Here is a 19393-nt window from a genome sequence, read left to right as displayed (position 1 = left end):
TTTTTTTTTTCCCCAGCCTTACCATTACACATAACTTCTAACACCTGATTCAGTCCTCACCAAGATTTTATGCAGCAAGAATCTTTATCCTGCTGATCTCTATAAGTGCTTATAGGTTTCTACCTTCTGGCTCTTAGATACGAAAAAAGTAAAAAACTCCAACAAAACAAAGAACCATTTTACTCTGTTTCTGCCACATTCTTAGCTTACATGCCCAGAATCTCTGTAAAACCCTGATTTGTCAGCTTGATCCTTTAGAGTGGCTTAGAGAAGTCATTCCTTTTTTTAGTCCAGGATAATCTCAAAAACTCTAAGGTACCAGTTTCTCCTGATCCCAAATTACTAATAATGAATCAAGTACAACTAGAGTAAACAGCTTTGTTACAGTGACTACTGCAGGTCATGGTACATAAGCCTTACGATTCAACAGATTCCACTGAAAAAATTAAAGCTGACAGATTTCACTCCCTTCCCCACTTTTCCCCCAAATTCTCATACCAATACTTCTTGGAAACATGAAGTTGGTTACAGCTTTTCTCACATTACTGGCTGTAAAGCCCTTTATATTTGTGCTGACATCATGAGGCAATTATTGCAAAACAGCAGAAGAAAAGTTTTGGCAAAACTATGAATTCTAAATAAAGAAAAATATCAAAATAAGTATAAAATTAAATTTTTTATAACATTTCAGGGTCTGAGGTTATGTAATTGCTGTCAGCAATTTAATTTTGATAGCATTTGTTAAATGTTAATTTTGATAAAAATTCTGTTATTAACAATAACAGAAAACAAAACTGTAAGACGGCCGAGGGCATTTTTAGTGCTGTAGTCATGCAGAGTCAATAAGGGATGCAAGCCAGGTCTTCTCATCTGGGGTGACTAGCAACAAAGAAAATAGTATGATCAGCTGAGGAACTGAATACAAAAAAGGGGCAAGGAAGAGACTGGCTTTGGCATACCACTGATGACTGTAATTAGAAAGAAGATACAAAAAATTTGCCTTTACAATTAAAGTCAAAAAAAAACCCAAAAACCCAAAACCCACATTGTTTTTAAAATTGGTTAGAGTCGTACTTTTCTCACTAACTATTTAACGGATGCCCTTTGAAAGAGGAGACTCTTAGTTTATTGCAACAAATGTTATCATCTACAGAACTGTAGCCCCAAATGAATCTTTCATAGTTTTAATGATTAAAATCTCTATCTTACTCTATCAATTATCTGTAAAAGGGTTTTTTATTTAATTAACCTGCTGTTCATTATTATCTAGTTAATAATTCTAATGTGTTAAGTGAAAATTAAGTTTTGACACTAGTCCACATATCAATGAAAAGAGTGCATATATGTTGTAAGTGTGTCTTGGCTGCCTCCATGAAAACTGGCACAAAACAGGAAGAAAAATGTCCAGAAGTCAAAAGAAACACCGTTAGTTAGTATTTGAGCAGTGTTCTTAAGTTGTTGGGGGTTTTTTAATACTTGGTTGCCAGTTACTCTTGAAGGGATTATTTTTTTTTCATGGCATCACCAACACCACAGTGTTTTAACTAAAGCTGTGAAAACTAAGTAGTTGTTTTGTTCTTCTTTTTGGAGTACATAAAAATTCAAAGCTTGTCCTTTCTCTGTCAGCTTCGTAATATTTGCAAGTAGCTTATACCTTCTAAACACTGAAGATAATTGCCTGCCCCTAGAGATGGACCTGATCCCACCAATCCATTGCAAGAAGACTCCCACTGACCTTACGTGACCTTCAGTAATATAACCAAAGCCAGTACGTTACACCTGGAGTACTTACATCACATTTGTGGACAGGTTAATAAAAAGTAAAAACCATGTTGCTAAGCATAGCACAGAACTGGCTCTCAGTGGAGAACTGTGTGAGTAACCCAAGGTCACTTTCCAGCTCTCCCAAGTGTGATAATACAGTGCACTTCCAGCACAGTAAATGGACCTGCTCACCCTTTAGTTTTAAGAAATTCTTTTTTTAGGCTAGTGATATTTTTCAGCTGTTTAAAGCCTAATAAAGATAGAGCACAAGTCATTTACTATGTCATTCTATGTAAGTAATTCTCATAAGAAGTCAAATTTCAGATACTCTGTGAAAGAATTTTTTTCAGACTTGACAGTGTTATTATTTTAGAATTTAAATGACATATTAAGATACATTCAATGCTGAATACCGTGGATCAAAGGCAAGAGTTCAATGGAAGAAGAATTCAGTGGTTATAAAAACGTTAACAGAAAATCAAGTCCAGCTGTCAATACTTTTCAATAGAGATTTACATCAAGCCACTTTAAACTCCTCTTATAATTCTTCAAGCATTCTGTTATAAATCAGATCAAAATGTATTCCTAGTCAAGTCTCCTTTTTCTTACAGCATTTGATGTGTGTCTGCTGGATGAATTTCAAAAATTACTTACATGAAGCACTCCACAACTGTGAGACTACAAAGTAGAAGAACAACACAAAATACAGAAAGCTTCTAAAATTCCTACCCCGGTGGCTCATCTCTTTAGCCATGAATTTTATTTTCTTGGTAGAATAGGAAACATTTTGTTGGAAAGTAGCATTAGATAAGAATGAATTCACTCAGTTACCAGATCACTTTTCATGACCCTCACCAGACTATAAATTAATCTGTACAAACTCATTTGGATTCTGGAGTACTGAAAACCACACTGTGGGGTTTATGTAATTTCCCTAACTGACTTAGGGAGAAGGCTCTGATGAGAAACTGAAATCTAAGAGAATGTTTCATAGTTTTGACATAGTAGTTTGTGCAACCACCATTCCTGGAATAGGCTGGCTTTGTGTGAGGATTTTTAAATGGAATCAGGGAGAGAATCTGCAGAAAACAAGTGAAAATTGTTTGCTTATTAGGTAAAAATATACTCTGTGGGGAAAAGCCCCAAACCCATAGAACTGGCTCACTACAAACAATGAAGTCCAGCTTGACTGACTTCCATGGACTGAACTGGGTTGGAGCAATGATACCAGTTGATGTTTCTAGCATAACTCCAGATCTAAGGTACACATTCACAGAAGATTTGTATCTGTCAAATACGAAAGAAAGAGTGAATGAGGATTTTGTGTATTTATCTGATGTATCTTCTGGTACAGTTTGAGAAGGAGCGTATTTTTAAATAACAACAGAGTTGGTTTATTTTTCTATAAAAAAGAGTCTCCCTTTCTATCCATATCCTAGGAGTCACTGCAGTAAAAGTATATCCCAAAATATTCCTTGCATCTCTGTAGGCTTCTTTAAAGAACAGGATGCTTTAGCATGAAGCAAGATATCCTTTGGAAATGAAGTCAGCTTTAGATGTTAGTGGAGCCTGATGGGACAAGTTTCATCACTTCAGAGTGTTATTTATTTCTCCTGAAAAATGATGCCACCAGGTGCTGCACCTGCTCTTTGGATATTGATAAACTATTGAGCATTGCATGCGTAGTCAAAAATATTACTCTTTCTGTTAGTGGGGAAATGGGAGGGGGCAAAATATTCAACTGACAGAGTGAAATCTCAGTATCTTCAAAACACAGTGCATTTGTTGTATCAAAAGTATGTATTTAAACAGGTGATCTTTCTGGGCTTCAATTCAAAAGCTTCTTCAAGTAAATTAGTAGGTATTTCTGTTAATATGATTTAAGAGAAAAGACCTGTAAAGTTATCCCTACTGGAACTTTGAAATTCATTTCTATTTTGGCAAAAGACCACTTCCCTCTGGTAGGAGATCAAGCTTGGTAAATGAAGATAGCTTATTTTGCATGCACATCTGTGGAGAGAGGCAAGCAATTCTTTGGTTCAGGCAGATAAATTGACAACTTCCATATTACAACAGAGAGTTTAATGCATAGCAAAACAACTACTGTGGCTATTTGCTACTGCTAAATGTAACAGCAAAAACTGTCTGATAGAAAACCAGTAAAGAAATATATCTTAGCATGGGCAGATGTCCATAGTACATTAAGAAGAAATCTGCGTCCTCTTAGATTTAAGGAAGTAACTGTATTCCTGTGATTTACTATAATTTATCTGATTCTTAGTGAATTCTATCTTAATAATGCTTACAGAATAACAGATGCATATGTATTCTTTCTCATGCTTTAAGAGTCCATTTAACTTTTGAATGAAGGAAAGAGCACTTAGATGAGCAGTCACTGATGACAGACTATTGTTAAAAAGCCATCATATATTCAGATCCATCTGGTGCTATCCTGGGAGCAATGTGTTACTAACTAATAAAATTACTGTAGAGGTAGGGAAACCAGCAAAGATAATTTAAAAAGAACAGCCATTTGTTTTATAGAGAGAAGAATTTCACTGGTTTATATCATGCAGATCACTTCTTAAAATACCAATTTGGCAAAAAATCCTCATTTAAAAATGTCTGTCACATCCAGATTCATATTAGTAATTGTTTCAACTTTCTATAAATAATTACTACATTAAAATATCTGTTACACAATGCTTAAGACATGTCTGAAATGTGAGCATAAGCCTGAAATATGTTTTCACATTTCTGAAATAAGCCAGTAATAAATGTTATATAAATACAGAGTTAGTCATATTAGGACAGTGAATACATGAAAAATACTGTGACTGGTTTTAATAATTTATCTACTCTGTCATCTATTAAATACTACATAAACTTTTAATACTTATGTAGCCCCTTCAACTGAAGCACAGCTGCATGGCTACACTCAAAGAGTTGCGGTCAATGGCTCCATGTCCAAGTGGACGCCAGTACCAAGTGGTATTCTTCAAGCTTGAGAGCTGGGCTTGTTCAGCCTGGAGAACAGAAGGCTCTGGGGAGTCCTTAGAGCAGCTCCAAATGCCTAAAGAGGCTGACAAGAAAACTGGAGAGGGGCTTCTGATAAGGGCCTGTAGGGACAGAACAAGGTGGAATGCCCTTAAACTGACAGAGGGAAAATTAAGATGAGACATGGGAAGAAATTCTTCTGGGGAGTTGAATGGTGGTGGTGAGACAGTGGAAGAAGTTGCCAAGAGAAGTCTGTGAATGCCCCATCCATGGAAGAGTTCAAGGCCAGGCTGGACAGGGCTTTGAGAAACCCATCTAGCAGAAGGTGTCTCTGCCCATGGCAGGGGGGGTGGAACTGGATGATCTTTAAGGTCCCTTTCAGCCCAAACCATTCTATAAGTCTATCTAATGGTTCTTGACTTCAAAACTGTTCTTCTAGCTCCACGTTTTCAGTCATAACTGTTTACTCTTCTCACTAAGGAAACTGATCATGGAGAAATAACAGCAAAATGTGAATCTAGCTGTGTAAAACTTTGTTTTCATTGCATCTGTTTGAATGGCTTATATTTAATTGATGAATCTTAGTGTTTGTGTCTGAATGACTTTCAGTTCCCCAGTGTCTCAATCAGCACAGTGCAGACACACAAACCACAGGTGGGCTTCCTCACACTATTATGCTGATATAGCTTTGCTCTTCATCTCAGATGACCACCTGAACTGAATGCAACAGACATTTTTATCTGGGAGTTTATGCAGTCTTTGGCATTTTCTTAGGCAGACCATTGGTTTCCTCTGTATGCACTACATACAATTCAAAAGTTCAAAGTGTAATTTTTATTTAGTTGGGGTCTTTTTTTGCACTGATTAAGGACAGGTTCATCCCTAAGCTCTAAGAAGCTCTAAACATGAAATATGTAATGTAAAAGTGAAAGGGTATGAGTGTTAGCTACCAAGACATATGGCTAGTAAAAAATAAGTAAGAATGTATTAACACATTTAATATGTAACTACTCCTTTTAAAGATGGTCTTATTATACAAGGGCATTTGTGTTAGTTTCTGAGACACACATGGCTGGTAAAAAAGGATTAAAATAAATGCATTAATAGGTTTTGTATGCAATTTCACTCTTAAAAAGGGTCTGATACATGGTATCTTTCCTTCATTCTTTACAGAGCAGCGATCAGAGGGAAAGGAGTTTCATTAATGGACTTATTAGCACTAACAGGCAGAGAATGTAATCATTACTGTCATGGCTCAGGTGTTTTGTGAATGCAACTGTAGGATCAAATCATACCACACTAATATAAATTGCAATGAAACTCTACCGGATTTTCCTATTATTCGATTGTTAAAACTGTTTCGTCATAGATCTATAGATCTATGAAGGACACTGACTATAGTCACTGACTTTCATTATCATCATCTTCCCCTTTTTTAATAAAAATCAATAATCAAGCTGTCATAGTCTATTTTCTGCAGGTACTTTCCAGTTTTGGTGGATTGGACAGATACTTTACATGTCAGAGATGTAAAAAAAAAACTAAAAAGGCATTTGACAGAAGTATTAATTACTTTGGACTTTCTAGTAGAAACTCAGATAATGATAGTGTTTCTAAAAAGGGGGATGAAAATACCACATCATTATTAGTTTAAAATAACATTCTGTAGACAGACTATCTGATTAAAAAAAAAAAAGCCTTTGACTGACTTCAGAGGGAAATCTTACTCTGAATTTTGTGCTTAGGAAGGTATTAAGTATTTTGCCTTAGTATACTTTGTGTTTGTTTCTGTACTTGCTATTTAACTAAATGCTATTTAATGCAATCATAAATTAATAAATGGAATCACATTATTTATGATTATGAGATCCATGTATGAACATTCTACAGTAAAACTTGGAGGAAAAGCAATTAAAAAAGATACACAGAAAGGGACACACACATTTATATTGTAATCTGATGAAAACTGAGTTTAGAGCCACAGCTCTTTTGTTCAGGAAGGTGGGCTTGTCCTGCAAATCAAACCTTATCCTCAAGCATGCTGTTTCTTATTTGAGCTGGTCCATCTACAAGGGTGTCATTAGAAGGGAAGCTTCTGCACCCATTCAGACCCAGGGAGGTTAGATCAGCTCTCTGATCTGTCACTACTACTATTTTTAGTGTCTTAGCTTTCTAGTGGATAGGCAAGCTGAACCAACTATCCTTTATGGTTATATTTGTTAGATCCAAGACAGAAGATGGGATCTTTCATGGTAGAAAAGGTCTGTTCCATGATAAAAATGTCTTTTGCACTAGTCTAATTTTTCACTCTCAGCCAAAAATTCCAGACACTCTTGGTGGTAGTTCAGATCAGAAATGCTGCTAAACTTACTTCCAGTGTTTTAAAAAGTAACTTGGTATAGTATGAAAACTCATATCAAAGTGCCTGAGCACCCTTGAAGTTTGAACGACCTCATTTACACATCTTGTTCTGACAGAATTATATATTACCATTCCGTCCTGCAGGGAGAAAACAGATCACAACTTTGTCACTTGTGTATATAAAATTAGCATACCAAAGGTTTACTCACAATATGAAAACAGTCTTCAGTGATTTTAGACCCTTTCGTTGAATGCAAAGTGTCTTAACAAATGGTTACCTGTACCCAGTCATTTACATGGCAGTAAATCCATAGCTTAAAATTTGTGAGGTACAGCACCATGTGCTGTCTTGAGTGACTACATTGGCATGTGTTATGTAAAACTTGTCAGATCTGAAAATTCTGAATTCCCCTTAGTGTCAAAGAAAAATTCAGACAGAATGATAGAGAGCTGCAGAAATTCAGAATTAGTCATTTTTCATCACTACTAACTGGAGATCTGAACTGGAAGAAATCTGTACTGAGCTGAAGCAAAATTTAATGCAGCTTAGAAAGGCTTAAAGAAACATTTTTTACAAGTTTTTGACAGGAAGTATCTAAAAATCTAGCTGAAAAGCTACTGCTGTAACTCCCATCAGAGGTGATTAAAAAATGCAGACCCAAATACATGTGTCCTCTCCAAGTCAGATCACAGTATTTTCTATCATACTTCTGTCTGGGATCAACAGTAGATACAAGCTAGTAAGAGGAAGAATACACCACATTCCCCACTTGTATATTCCTACTGTCAGGCCTATCCGGTTCTGTAACTTCCTGCAATGGCAGCCATTTCTACATATTCAGTGACTTCCCCCTTCCTCAGTGTGCACACTTAGAGGCTCTCCTTGTAGAATTTCCTTCATCCAGAAGTTAATTTCTCTAAGCAATTTTTCTAAATTACTTTCAACTTTGTATTGTAATGGTTCAGAAAGAATCCAAATGTGATTGACTTCTTCATTTGTAATCCTACTGGGCTTTTCTTTTTCCAAATGAAATAACACCCCAAAGGAATGTGGTTTAGGATTTGTTTTATGAAAGCCTGAAAGCAAAATTGCACAGAAAGTTCATTCAATCATGTAAGACTGAAAATTTAAGCATAAAAGTGACAGCTGCGCTCTTGAAAGCCTCAACACCAACACACTATAGAGAGAGTGCTTAAACTAGGAACCATTTCTCCTGCAAAATTTGGTTGCCCGAGGTAATTTTGTCTTCTGCAAGTCAAAGTAGCCTCAAGCTGCTTGCACCCAATATTTGCTCTTATGAACTTACAGGATCATTATACACCAGGAAGTCCATGGGTCACATTAACCACGCACCCTATTAGTCCCTGTCTGGTTCCATTTTGGGGCTTATTTCTCCCCACAAGTCTGACTTGCCCTGCAAAAGCAGGTTATCATTGTATTGCCCCTGTTTCTCAGAAAATATTAGCAGAGGGGAGATGAATGGAGATGGAGAAGCACTATAGGCCAGAAACACACAATAAAAGTGACCCAACAGCACAATGGTTATAGCATTGAACTGGAGAGGAATATAGACACACGTTCCACACCCTGTGCACTGAATACTTAATGCAATATATAAAACATTCAGTGTGGTAAGGACAGAAGAGTATAGGGTTTCTTTAATCCCACTGAGGCTTAGAGTTGGGGTAAGAACTGATCAGCTCAAGGCTCTGAAAACTAAAATACTTCCTACCATGTACAGAAGCAAAACTTCATATAAGAAATCCCAGATAGTCAATTAAATCATTAATATTAATTAGGATTATACAAAGGAGACCTACATGTTTGGTTGCATAGAATTAAGGCCATCAAATCCTTGATATCACTGATTGGCAGCTCCCAAGACCCACAAGTCAATGCTACAAGCAAAACTTCCTGCACACTGCCCAGGCAGGAGCAAAAAAATGGTAACACAGAAACACTGCAGAAGATGAGAAAGATGGAAAACATTGCAAGAAATCATTTGAAAACACAGTGCTAAGAAATAATAAGAGCACCAACTCTAACACAAAAACTCGATACCAGCCTGTGGGTTGGGAAGTAACAGTTAAATTCACAGAGGTAAAGCAGTAAAGAAAAAAATGCCAAGAGCAATGCCTGAAACTTGCCATCAAACAGATCTTGAGAGGGGGCTAACAAATGGTCTGCATTTATTCAGTATCTCAGAAGTAGTCTAGAGAAATTTCAAGCTCACAGATGCAGTGCCATTTCCAACATCATCTGTCAGGGAAAATTCTTGATCTCAAAACAGCTTTAGTTTTAACCACTGATCACCACAATAAGGCTCTGGCATACTGAATATATGCTTTCCCCAAGCAACTAATCATTATGGACGAATCTGATAGCTCCTTCTGGACAAAGACTGTGATGATATTTAAATGATACTGAAATTGCAAAAAACAAAAGACTAAAGACTTTACAACCAGATACAATGTATTATATTACCAAGGATTAGATATATACATGAAAACTGTACTTCACTTTTACTGTTCTTAACAATAACTCCATGACCAGCTGGACAAAAAAATGTATCCTCAGAATACAAGATGCATTGGTGAATTTTTAACAAGGTTGTTTTTATCTTAAACCTTTGGCCTGCCTTTAGAAGTGGTACATTATCTGTTAACCCATCAGCACCTCCTAACATTTTGAGTATATTGACTTATTTTAGGCTAAAATGTCAAAGAGGTAAGACTCAAAGACACTAAATTTCTGAAAGCTTCTTGAAAACTGGAGGCTTCATAGAGGAAACAGGAAAATTGAAATACCCAAATCAGGAAAAGACTGTAATGTATACTCAGTAGTAATCTGTGCTGTTCTATCCGCTCTCTTACTAACGGTCTCTTACTAATTGCCTGCCCAGTTATTGGACTCAGCTTGGAACCAGCTGCACTACATAGCACCTTGTGCAGTTGGTTCATATGGAGTAAACATTATCAAGGAAATAAGAGCATGGGAAAAGCTGGATGCCTCTTTGCTGAAGAGAGGAAACAGCATAAGCCACAACTCATAATTAACCAGTTTTCATGATTTCATATTAATTTCCTATTATTTCATTATTTTCATCATGCTTTTATCCTCCATTAACAAACAGCAAGTATGTTAAAAAGGTGAAGGAACTTTTTAAGCTAAACTGAACTTATACTAATTAATACAACGTTTTCATTAATTCACAGACTTAAGGGAAAAGCCTGCATTTTAAATGTAAAAACCTGATAAACTGTCATAAACAGAACTCCAGTAGTAACAATATCTTTAAGGAACACATAGTGCTCTACCTATAAATTCAATTTCCATTTGGATGAGAGTGGTTTATCACATATTTTTAACAATGTGGTATAGTAAGATGTTTATTTTACAAGAGCTGTTTCAGAATTAGAAGGCTGTGTAAGAATTTGCAGAAGTGGCCTTCGTTTGTTATGACACTTGCAGCAAACTGTATCTTAGAAGTATCAGATACTCAGAGCATTTCATGTGTGTTATCTCTCACTGAAGTATAACTTAGAGATAAGTGCTTTTTATATCTGGAAATGGTGACCAACAGACCAACTCATTTCCCTTGCAAACAGTACTGGGTTCTTACTGTTCTTGCTAATATGTCCAAATACTTGCATTGAAAATGCTCCACTAACTTCTCACTTGGCCAAATTTTCCCTTTGCCTAGGGTAATCCTGAGATCTCAACAGCAGCATCACATTCTCTTAACTGAGAAGGCTGATTGTTTTGCTTTATGTTTGTTATTTAAGTCAAGTAGTATCCTGAAGAAATATTTAAAACATTGCTTTCAAAATAGCAGTCTCTGCTTGCCTCAGTTTCCTTTAGTTAAACTCTGTACTTCAGGAAAGCTGGAATGAAAGCTGGAATGATACCAGAAAGTGTTATCTATGCTCTTTCCTGTGTTTACTGAGCTTATGAGGAATTAGAATTTCATTAAACTACTTGAGGAATTAACACTTTCCTTAAATGCATAGGATAAATGAAGTTATGCATATAATCTAGATCTTTTTCTCCTAATATACTTCCAGAGCCTCTCTGGAGTGGCATACAAATATATCATGAGTTTTCAGTTGAAGAAGGGATTGTTTGGCTCTTCTTACCATCCATGAAATAACAGAATGTCTTCCTTTGGAAAACAAACAACAAAAACCCAACCAATCAAAACCCTAAAGACCTACAACTTAGTTTCCATAAAAACAGTATTCAGAGGTTAGAGCTTTGGCATTTCATCAGTGAATGACATACTTAAATGTGAAATGAAAACCACTTCTTAAAAAGTGCATTCAATTAAAATGATCTATCAAAGGAACTGTCTACTGTCCTAGGAGGATGTGAAATAGGAATTTGTCTTTGGACACAAGAGATTGAGCATGACTACCTCATCTAGTTGTTACTCTTGCTATAGTAAGTTCAGGCTTAATTTTTGAATTCTGAGTTACAGAATTTTGGCATTATTTGTCAAAATGTGTTGCTGGCAATATGACAAGAAATTAAAACACATAAACAAAAGAGGAGAGGGAAAGTAATACAACCTAACAGTGAAATAGCAGCAAGGTAACTGTGGTCACATCAATTCTAACACCAGTTTCTCCTCACAGATGTAGTGTTCCAGATACTGTGATACAAACCTTATACCACCTTTGCTAGCTCAGAGGGATAGTTTTTCTCTTCCAATGACAGACAAGAAGAAAGGCTGGTCTGGTAGTGACCATGCTGGCCAGACTTCCAGGAGGATGGGGTTCATGTACTGGAAATGTAATTTAACTTTTTTGAAAAAAGTCATTAATGTCTGCGTCTCTTTTCCCTAGCTACAAGTTGTGAGCTAAAAAACAACTAATAATGCATCTTTGGGAATTGTATAACATTGTCTTTTGGTTCCAAATTATATATGCATCAAAATACCAAATCTAATCCCAGTTACAGATCAAATCTTCAAGGAGATTATTAACATGCATATGATATTGTTATAGTAATGTTTTTGAGTATAAATAATAGAAAAGCAATAATTCCATGCATGCTAAAATTGTGAAAGTAGTTTAAAAAACAAACAAAAAAAAACCCAAACAGTTGAAAGGTATTACAAGGTTCCTAAAGCTGTCCTTCTGCTTCTACACCATAGATGCTCATGACCATACTATCAGAGTCACAAGTCAATAGGTCATCTACAGTTCTATGGATGTAGGCTATTGCCAAGTATCTCATTTAATTGTGCTTTATTTTGCCTACATACAGTGAAAGCTTTATCATTTTTTCCTCTTTCTGTAAGTTTATTTCAGAGTTCAAAGTAACTCTGCAGCTGGAGTACACAGTTCTTTGGAATCTAGTCCACGTGCCAGTACAGTGAACTACACCACTACAGTATATCCATGGGAAATGATTTCAAGAGGAGGAAGAGATGGAGTAGTTTCTTTAGAGAAAACAGGAAAACAGGAAGTACATAACAGTAGATTCTCAGGTCTTGCTCCCTTCCTCCCTATCTTCCCATTCTCCATTATTCTCAACAAAGCTGCACCCAAGGAAAGTGACACTGGACCACTCCCATTTCCAGCTAGACTTCCCACCTACATTTTCTCAAATATAAGAAGAGCAATAGCATAAAGGTGTAAACTCTTTAGCTGAAAAACTCTGCAGTAAGGCTTAGTAGACTTACTATACCAACACAATTTTAAGAGACATTCATTAAAATATCTGTGTTCAAAATTAATTAACTATCCTGTATCCATGGAAACAGTCAAAAACTAGATAAAACCACAGCTGATCCAAAACATCTGTAGTTAGTTTTAAGTAATCATATTTATACACATCTTCAACATATGCAATTCATAACAAAAAGCAGTGCTGCAACAAATACCAAGCACTAACATGTTTTGGTTATTTAAAACAGGCAGCGAGAGAGTACAGCCCACATTATAAGTACATAAATTCTACTTAGTTTGTATTATCTTCTGGCCAGTATAATACAAAGCAAGTATTAAAAAGTGTAAAAAGCAGGCAGTACTGTTCCTACAATTAAAGTAATCTCAGTGCTTGAATCCAGTCACTTTTGAAAATAAACCTTTCTTCAGGAAGGCTACTCAGCTGATCCTTTGCACAAGAAAAAAATAAAGCTTTTAAGAGTGGAGCCTTTAAAACAGCTCTGGCACATTAAATGTGTGAACGTAAGATTTGTTTGGAATGTACACATCATAATGAATTTAGAATGCAACTTTAAAAAGGGCTGTCCTTCCCTGAATGTGTCAAGGCTTTCTACATCCTTGATCACAGACATGGATCTGTTTTGTATTTGGCATAAAGAAACAAATTACTGGTATGCTATCAGTACTACTTAAAACACAGAGAACTTTCAAACCTATATGAAGAGAAACTAAACATTATTTAGGAGAATGGCACTCCAAAATCTAATAACAGCATCAGTACTTAATAGGGTCAGGATTACCTAATCATTCTAAAGATAACATTAAAAAAATACAGTCCCAAAGGATTTTTCAACCCTAACAGACAATCAGTGGGTAACAAGCAAGCCAAGTAACTAATACATGAGATGCTTATACAGTATATATGAAAATTTAAAAAAGCAAGTATGGCTTGTAACTAAAACGGCTAAATGTAAAGCTTTTCCCTATCCTGACAAAGACAGGCAAAAGATGGTTCTGAAGAAGATGTTTTAAGAGTTTTTAAAACAACGTTCCATTTTGCAACCTTCCAGCAAGATCCTACAAATTAACAGATGAATTATACTAGAGGGCTTTGTTTAATGCTTTTGGGGAAAATGAGGTACTACCAAAGACCAAGGACAACACTGCTCTAGATGTGAATAAATTATCCTTATGTCCTCAGGGTAATTCGTTATTTGCTATTTATGGCAAAGAAGTAGGCAGAAAAGGAAGGGTCAGGCTTATGAGTAGTTAAAGAAAGAAGAAATAATCCTTGCCTACTGGATGATTAAAGCAGTGCCATTTTGTGCTGCTCAGTAGCATACTGAGTTGTTTCCAGGAAAGAGGAAAAAGTGTTGAAGTTTGCCAATTTTATAAGCAGGTTTGTTAGTAAAGGTCAGTGTAAGGCTAATCAGTGCTTAATTATTTTAATCTCTTCATTGAAACTGAAAACAAAGGGAGGATTTTTACCTTCTATAAAACACTCAGTAAAGGCTCATAAATAATTAAATCCAAAGAAGTTAAGCTTACAAACTGTTACAGATGTGATAATGAAAATGAAAGTACAGAAATGGCTTCTTTTTCCTCAACTTGAGTAAGAGTATTTTAGTGGTTACGCCAGAAGACCCAAATCACAGGTCAAATACCACAATCCCAGTATCTATTTGCGTGGACACCTTGTGCATTCAAATGCACAAATTCTTCACTGAAAGAACGGATTTGGTAAAAAGGCTGTTTTTCTGTCAGATTTATATCACTAGTCGTGATGACACTGTACTCTGAGGTGAAATTGTCATGCTGAGAGGAAAGTCTTTCTGCAACACTACCACATTAACCTTGAAATGCTGTGGGGTGATGCAGCTCCTCAGACCAGTATTTAAATTGTGGCACAGCTACTTGTTCCTTGAGCCATTGAAGGACTCTAAAGGATTAACCAAAACCAGCCAACTTATCAACAACTCAACTCTCACAAAAAAGATTTCTCCACAGAAGATTTTCAATTACTATTTATTAAAATGGCTTCCTGGCATAAGACCTCACCAACACTTTGTAGAGGGCCAGAGAGTTTGCATTCTCTGCAGCTTAATGATCTAATACCATAGTTGTAAAAATACATAGAAGTTTTTCTGCCTTTTTATTCCATTGCTAAGACAAACCATAACATTCCTCTAACTATCCTTAAACTTACATGGAATTTGGTCTTGTCTTATTCTTTATTCAGCTGCTCCACTAGAAATCACACCTTGATTTTCTTCTACAGTATAAACCCCTCTGATTTAGATACTTTTCTGTTTCTTCTATCTGCTATGTGATGATACAGTTCCTATGTCATTATTAATGATATTATATTATGTCCTATTTGCCCTAAAATAGCTGGGTATCTGAAGGAAAGGGGGTGTGGGTGTTGTCTTTACTATCCCTTCCATATATCAAATTCTTGTAACTCACAGCAGCCCAAGAATAATGTTTCATGAGATAGGAAACATATCACCCAGTTGTTTCTGGAAGTAATATTGCTCTTTTCGTATAGTCATCTGATGTCCAGACAAATTCAGATGAGAGCCAGCTGGGCTAAACTCCTTTTCTAGGTGGGGTACAATCAACATGAAGAGGTTTGTCCCCCTTTTTTTAAGTGATTAAAAAATAGCCATAGGAATATCTTCAAAAAGTCAAACAATTCTTCTTTAATTTTCCATCCTTATGACCTGCAAATAATTATCCAGCTTTTCATCAACACTGGTTTTGGATTGAGATGCAGACTTCTGCTTCAGAGTTCATACTGCTTCTGAATTATAAGCAGTTACAGTAGATATTCTGAGCCAGTCCTGGCAGCAGTGGCAGAAAAAATACTGCAGTATTAGATTTCTGTAGCAATCAATGGAAAACCACTGCCAGAATCTACCCTAAGGTAGTTTTCTTACCTAGCATAATAATTAAAGCTGTATTTTTAAAGCATTTCAACAGGACAATACTTTCTGGAACTATAAAATTACTGCAATCAGTACACTTAATTAACCCTCTCCCATTTCCCCAATGAATTTTTCCTGTTGTTTTTGCTCTATCTTTTGTTCTCATTAAGTGTTGTCCTGACCTTTCAGTCTGTAAAAAAGTCAACAAAAGGTATTTCATTTTTTATTAAAAGATTGATTGCAGGAGGCCTGGGACCACAAGCAAAAGAGAGAAATAATCTATGCTCAAAACACATCAAGTTTGTCAGACAGCCAGTGACATTTGGCCCAATGGTAATAGCAGGACATACCTGGTTTTCAGATGCAAGAAAGCAAGAAGTCCAAGAAACATTAAAAATATAAAGCTATAAATGAGAAAGAAATAAATGCACTGTGAGAGGAAATTTTCAATAATTCTATTTAGACATAAGCATACAGCTAGAAGAAGCTACTAAAATAAAGGTTATAGGTAGCTGTTGTAGTGCTGCAGTCAAAAATGTTCTAATATATAGAACTATGGACAAGAATAAACCTAAAGCTGAAAAAAGGACCATGTCTCTAGAGTTACACAACTCCTTACAATGGCTTATGGCAACCTAATCTGATGGGACATCAGCTGAGCAAGTGAGTAGATTCCAGAACTTTTTCCTACCTAGTGTTCTGGAAATAATACAGATGAGTATAAGGAAATAAAAAAAAAAAAAAAGATAAATCAATTTGAAACATCTCAAATTTACCACTGTCCCAAACTGATATGAAGTTAGGCCTTTTGGATCTTTTAAAAATTTATTTATGGAAGGCCTTGCCCAGAAATGATCCATTAGAAACCAAGTTTTACTTTCAATCTTATTTGTGATAGACTCTTGTCCTGTGACTTCAGCTGATCTATGCAGTATTTATGAAACCTATCTGAAAAACCACGAAACAAATTTAGTTATTATAATCAGTCATGACCAGCTGCTGTTGAGGGTCAGACCACTTGGACAGCATAATACTAGGTCCTGGTTCTACTTTATACTGCTATACTTTTATTTCTGAAGGTCCAAGATATCATAGACTTGTCTCTAGTCACAAATAAGAGAAAGGAAGTGGTCCATAAGGTAACTATCCTGAGTTTAATTCTTCTCATTAATCTAACTTATTGGTTGTGGCATGCACTTGTTCTACCCAGTGAAGGTTTAATAGCCCTGTTTCTTTTACCATTACCCATACACAAGCCTGTCAATCAATGACAATTATTACTTAATGAACATGCAATGATGGGTAAGCCCAGGGAGAAGGGAACAAGAAAAAAAAAATACATCACTCATTATAGTCTTGATTGCAACGTAGCACTGTCACTTGTCAAAGTGCTTCATTGTACAGGTTTGTTTAGCCAACATATACAGGAGTAATCAGCATGATCAGGTGCTTCAAAGTGCTGGAAATCTTCAATGACCTGAAGTATATTCACCTTCAAAAGGAGATGCACACAAAAGCATTTTCACTTTAATTGAAAATTCTCTTCTGAGTAGTTTTTTTTTTTACAAAAAGCTCAGAGCTATTTGTTTCTTCCTGATTTTTCTAAACTGTTATATTTTCTTATATTCACACAAAGTTGCATTCTTATTCCAGTTTCAAGAACAAAACCTTTCCAGAAGCTTTCATGTGAAATCCACAGTGACTAAGAGTTATTTTAACAGCACCTGATGTTCAGGAAACATTGCACAGGCTGAGGAACTAGAGTACTATATTCACAAACCTACGACAGCAAGGAGTCATGGTACGTCACATCAGCATCATGCCGGTAACAGGTTATAGGCTTTACAAAAACAATGCAGGTATTTGCTTCTGTGATGCTAATGCCTGCTCAGTGAACTCTGAAGTGAAATACTGTAATATTTTGAACCCTAGTAGCAATCGCCAATGTTCCATTTCTCATTTTTCTGTTAATTAGACAAGGCAGAATGGCTATAAACAGAAAGAGTGTAGATGTAGATTACATATAAGGAAGAAGTTCTTAGGAGGGTGCTGAGGTGCTGGCACAGGTTGTCCAGAGAAGCTGTGGCTGTCCCATCCCTGCCAGTGTTCAAGGCCAGGCTCAACATAGCTTTTAGCAAGCTGGTGTAAGTAAAAGGTGTCCCTGCCCAAGGCAGGGGGTTGGAACTGGATGAGATTTTAGGTCTCTTCCAACCCAAACCAGTCTATGATTCTAACTACAGAAGTTAAAATTATGTGAGAAAAGAAACCAACATCTAGGTGCCGATTTATTGGAAAGTCAGACCAAATATTTCTGGAAATAAAATTACAAATTAGGTATGTGCATGAGCATAATGAGGTAAATTCTACAGATTCTCTCCCTCCCTTCCCCTCCTTTTTTAAATATTGATGTAATATGACACTACGTGTCCTGTTTCTTAAACTGATATTTTGGCTTTTTCTAATATCAGAGATCCAACAACTCATTTAAAACTTCAGAATCAAAACAGGATGTCATCATAGGTTGTCAGTATTTCCATAGGACAAAACCAGCCTATCATGACTGAAAAAAGTCCACTGAATTTTTAATGTGAAATGGTTTTAAGAAATAATATTTTCCAACATAAGTTGGAAAGATCATTCCACAAGTCAGTTTCTGTACAGTTCTCTTGAATTCATGTTAACAATCCTTAATTTGAAAAATGGCTTTTATAACAATTGATAAGGATGCTCATTTAACAACTTTCTCAAAAGATATTTCAGAAGAGTATAAAGTTTATAGAAACTCCCTCTGCACATTTAAACAAGATTAATCCAGTAAAAAAGGCAAGCAAGACCTATTTTCCATGTTATGTATTCATTTACTTTCAACCTTGAAATAAATACTAGAGAGAACATTTTGACTATCCAAAGTTTCCTTCTAATCCGATGTACCATTTGCCAAGCATAAAGGACAGTTAGACATTCAAATAACAGGTTATCTGTAAAGCACTAAAAAAACTCCATGTTTTCAAACACACCACTAAAGGAACAGCTCTGGGAGGAAAAAAAAAAGAATAAAAAAGAAAAAAAGCAAGAAATGAAAACTCCAGATTTCAAAAGCTTTTCACTTTTAAAAACTAAGTAGAAGGGGGGGAAGAAAGAAAAAGAACTGTTTCAAGTGAAATCAGGTAACTGTTCTAGGGCAACACTGTGTGGGAAAAGAATTTAAATACTTAATTGTAATTTCTGTCAACAGAAAAACTCATACTCATTCTTATCTCCTAAAATAGCTTGTCCAACATGAAAAAGTTTGATTGCTGGAACAGGCTGTATCTAGGCAAGAACTGCAAGCAGAAACATACTTTTATTATGATTTCCCATATCTTCAACTAAAAGTTATCTTTAATAATAAGAATTGCTTGTGCTGCATTCATTCCCTTCTATCTCACGTGGCTTGGGGTTTTGTTTGTTGTTTCGGGTCAGGCAGGTAAAGATAGGAAAACTGATCTTAAAAATTATCAAAAGAACACAGGACATTTTAAAAGCGGAGGTGTTTCCTTTCCAAAGGTCATTTCCAGCTCATACTATGAAAAGCAAGAAAGCTGTGTGATTTCAGCCAGCAACTCTGAATGATGGCATGGGCAATTCCTAACTGACATGCTGCTTTCACAACCTATGATCATTAATGGAAA

The sequence above is a fragment of the Pezoporus occidentalis genome, unplaced genomic scaffold (genome assembly GCF_034315485.1).
Source record: "Pezoporus occidentalis ecotype Australia unplaced genomic scaffold, CSIRO_AGI_Poc_V1 ctg30, whole genome shotgun sequence".
Taxonomy (NCBI): Eukaryota; Metazoa; Chordata; class Aves; order Psittaciformes; family Psittacidae; genus Pezoporus; species Pezoporus occidentalis.
Note: the sequence above shows the minus strand (reverse complement) of the source record.